The 4,224-nt window shown below is 44.0% G+C and overlaps 1 pseudogene; it reads left to right on the top strand.

The window, feature by feature from the left end:
* The first annotated feature begins 2,772 nt into the window (after positions 1-2,772).
* LOC110258757 (brain acid soluble protein 1-like) lies at positions 2,773-3,350 on the top strand (annotated as a pseudogene).
* The last annotated feature ends 874 nt before the right edge of the window (positions 3,351-4,224 follow it).

The raw sequence follows: 4,224 nt of genomic DNA, 5'->3' as shown, positions 1-4,224 counted from the left end.
ACAGGAAGCATATATGCAGGAGGAGAAGACAAGGAAGCACCCTGCACCAATGCTTTGTCCCATGTTACAGACTGCAATGGACCAGGTGGTCTTCAAAAGATTGATGTTAATGACATTAGATCCTCCAAACAGGTCTACAAGTGTCTTCATTTTTCAGATGAGGATATGGAGTAGGAAGTGTTAGGTCCCTAACCAAGAGGTAAGGTTGACAGACTTGGGGACTGATAAAGAAGAATGATGTGGCCATGAGATGGCAGGTGTCCACACTGAGCTTGACTAGGGTACACTCTGCCAGGTTGTTGATAAGGGATGTCCCTCCCAATATGAGACCTTCCAGAAGCTACAGCAGAGGTAGCACCATCCAAGGTGATAAGAGCAGGAGAGCTGCTGGGTTAGAGGGAAATGGCAGGGGGCTTGTGGTCCCAGGTAACATCACTCAGCAGCATGGCAGGAGCCTCTGCATCAGAGATCACCAATGGGAGCTGTGGCTTGAGGTCTTTGATAGCCAGATGCTTGTCTTATCTGTGGCTAGCAGGTGCTGTGTGCAGTGGAGTAGGATAAACAGGTTCTAAACGGTTGGAAAATCTGCTGATGGGCTTGGAGCTAATGGGTCCTGGTCTGCTCTGCAGAGGTAAAAATATGGGGCTAGTATACAGAAGGCTTCCTTGACTCACTGATGTAACCAAGCTCATCCAGCCAGTGAAAGAGAGGCTGGAGTTTAAGCCCCCATGCTCAATGGCCAGGTGGCATGGACTCTCCCTGACCAAATGGGTATTGGGTTCTTTTGGCCCTGGCATATGTGTGTTCCCCCTCCTCGCACAGCAACCTCCTGATTTCTGATTGGTATTCCAGATCCCAAGCAGGAATGAGGCTGTAAAGGCTATGCTCAGGAAGACTATGCCTGGAAGTAACCTTCCCAAGACTTAGTCTTAATCAGCCTTTTTTCTTCTATCTCAAGTTTGCCATGGTTGCTCCAACAACAGTTTAGGGAATGGTACAGAGCACACTAGAAGTGGGTTCTAATTTTGTGTTCTAGCTGCCACACTCTCTGTCTCCCATCTGTGGAAGTGTCTGTCCCATAATTTCCTGGTGGTGAGCCTGAGGTCCTAAGAGTAAGTCAACATTGAACACTCTATTCCACCCACATCATACAGGAACATGTCCTGGAAATGTGAGGGTTTAGGGCCTGGCCCAATCCCTTGGACCACTTTTGATGTTTTTCACCATATACTGCAGCTCGATTTTTATTCCTATAAATTGTGGCCACTGGACATTGGTCCTTCCAGGGTAATTCATATGGGTCCCTTCTAGAATAATCCATTTGAATAGAGAAGGAGGTGAGTCTGTCTCTGGAGGGGAAGCCAGGTGTGAGCTTGGAGGGGAGGAGGAAAAGAGATGGAATTACTCTGAGGGATGTCTTGTTCCCTCCTTTGCTGTGAATATGAAAACCCTCTCACTACCCCCTGGATTCAATCTCTTATGGACACTCAGGTGAAATGACAGGAAGTGTGTGGCAGGGAGAGATGTAGAGAGGAGAGAGTTACTTGATTAGCCATACACTAGATCACTGTCCTGTACATATTTTTCATTGTAGATATTCAGTTGTATTTGATCTCTTTATTTTTTTTAATAATTTATGTATATATGTTTATCTTATTTACTTTTTAGAGCAGCACTTGTGGCATAGAAGTTCCCAGGCTAGGGGTTGAATCAGAACTGCAGCTGCCAGCCTGCACCAGGGCCACAGCAGTGCCAGATCCAAGCCACAGCTGTGAACTATACCACAGCTTAAGGCAATGCTGGGGAAAGTATTTTTTATGAAATTATTCACAAAATTAAGGAAGAATGTACAAAATAGTCATGTAGTAGAGGAAATGTTGTAAGTTGGATATAAACCACATTATGTAAATATTATCTTCATATCATGTTTAATATTAACATGACTTCCATAAATTTGTTGGTACTGGACTATTGTTTTACGGTATATATGTGTATTCGGGGGAGGGTAGGTGATATTTTTATTGTGCAATTGGTCTTACTTAACCTTCATCATCTTAAAAAAAAGATTGATGCTAAAAGAGAAAAATAAAATTGTGATGGGTGGAGAGGGAAAGGGGCGGTAGAGCACCTACATCAATGCTTTGTGTTTCCTGGGTATCACTGCCTAGATACATCCATGGTTCATTCGATGTCAAGGGCAGTCCTGTAAATGAAAAAGAAAATCATTCTAAGCACAAAGATAAAGTCCAGACCAAAGTATATAAAAATCTTCCTGAGCTTGTATATCTGAGAGTAGTAATATCTGAGTGATTTTCTACCTATATTTGGTCTGTATTTCCTATGCCATATAGATGGCATATCAGAGATGATATCATTTGAATCCTACATACTCTTAGCCCAAACACAGAGTAATAACATTTTACAATTCATTGTATAATGCCATCATCACCAGATAAGAAAATTACAGGGAAGCAGATCATATATATATATGCAAATATTTAAGACATTAAATCAATTCATTGATATACAAAAAAGATAATACATCTTATCCAAGAGGTATTTAATCAAAAAAGTGGAAGCTTGGGTAGTAGCAGTGATAGTGGCAAATGGCAGAGCTCCAACTCTCTACTTGCTGCAGGCTCTGCCTTTGAGTCTGACAGAGGTCCTCAGCCAGCAGCCAGGCACCCAGCTGGGCAATGCCATTGATCCAGGCCCCTTGGTGGCCCCTTGCTCACCCAGGGGTGGCATGGGCACCCAGACCCAAACTCCAAGATGGAAGGCAAGCTGAGCAAGAAGAAGAAGGGGTGGAGTGTGAAGGATGAGAAGGCCAAGGACAAAGACAAGAAGGCCGAAGGAACTGGGACAGAAGAGGAGGGAACCCTGAAGGAGAATGAGACCCAGGTGGCTGTGGAAACACCAGAGGTGAAGGAGGGCAAGGAAGATGCCTCTAGGCAGCCAAGGAAGATGCGCCAAAGGCAGAGCTGGAGAAGAAGGAGGGATTGGAGGGGAAGCAGGAGCCCCCAAGTGATGCTGAGCATGAGCAAGTTTGGGCAATGAAGCCCCCAAGGCTTTGGAGACTGAGATGACTGTGAAGCCCATGGTCCCCAACAAGGGTGACAAGAACTAGGAGACAGGGTAACTGGCAAAGACTGAGGTTCCCAAAGGTCCTTCTAGGGAAGAAAAGTGATGGGGCCCCAGCTTTGGACTCAAAACCCAGCAGCCCTGAGGCTGCCCCATCCTCCAAGGAGTTCCCAGCAGCCACAGAATCACCCAGTTCCATGCTGAAGGCCCAGGCCCCCACAGCCCCAGCAGCCCCCTCAGATGAGGTCATATCTGAAACCCCAAGCTAATTTGATTCAAACCATAGAAGTCAAAGTAACAAGGACAGTCTCTGGAGAAAAAAAAAAATACAGCTTATCAATGACCTGTCTCTCTCTCTCTCTCTTTCTCTCTTTGTCTCTCTCCTCTCCTACACTAACTGGTTTCAAATTGGAAATAATGATATGCATTGCCAGGGAAAAAGAATGTGGTCCCATTGAGGGAGAGAGGGGGTGGGGATAATCCAAATAGTATTTTTGTGGGGGAATATCTAATATGCTTTCAGTCACCTCTACCATTCAGGCCAGGACTGAAATGTCTGAAAGCACAGTACCTCTTTTGTACTTGAACTGCTGTTGCATATACTCCACCAATAAGATCCCAAACATCTTGTCTTCTGCAAGGGGGAATTGGGAATGATGCATTTTGATTCTGCTGGCAGGTTCCATGCTAAGGCTATCAGATCTCTATGAAGGCAATATTTTCTGAGTTTTCTTTTTAATTTACAGCATTTCTTATTTTGATATATATATATATGTATGTATGTATATATGTATGTTATGGATGAATACCATCTTTCAGACAGCCCCCTTAGCCTGTCCACATGTATCTCCATAGCAAGACTTCATGCTTCCTCCTCAGGTATTTTTGGGAAGAACAAACATTCTCTCATCCTACTTAGCTCCCCTAGATTTCTCAGGACATGTTAATACATGTCTGGGTTTGGGTGCACCTGTAGTTCTGTTCATTGGTCAGTGGAAATGAAAAAAAAAAAAAGCCTGCATTCATTGAAGTTCCAGGTTCTCTTCCATTCTGTGTCACAGACACCAGCATTTCACTCATTGGAAAATGGAAAAAAAAATAAGAAACCATCAGCAAAATATGTAAAATGGATGCGCTGAAATT

The sequence above is a fragment of the Sus scrofa genome, chromosome 10 (assembly GCF_054392235.1).
Source record: "Sus scrofa isolate SSC_HxYL_T2T_F1_AM1 chromosome 10, Sscrofa_HxYL_maternal_Yorkshire_Landrace_v2.0, whole genome shotgun sequence".
In the NCBI taxonomy this organism is placed as follows: domain Eukaryota; kingdom Metazoa; phylum Chordata; class Mammalia; order Artiodactyla; family Suidae; genus Sus; species Sus scrofa.
This window is presented reverse-complemented; position numbering and strand designations above follow the sequence as displayed.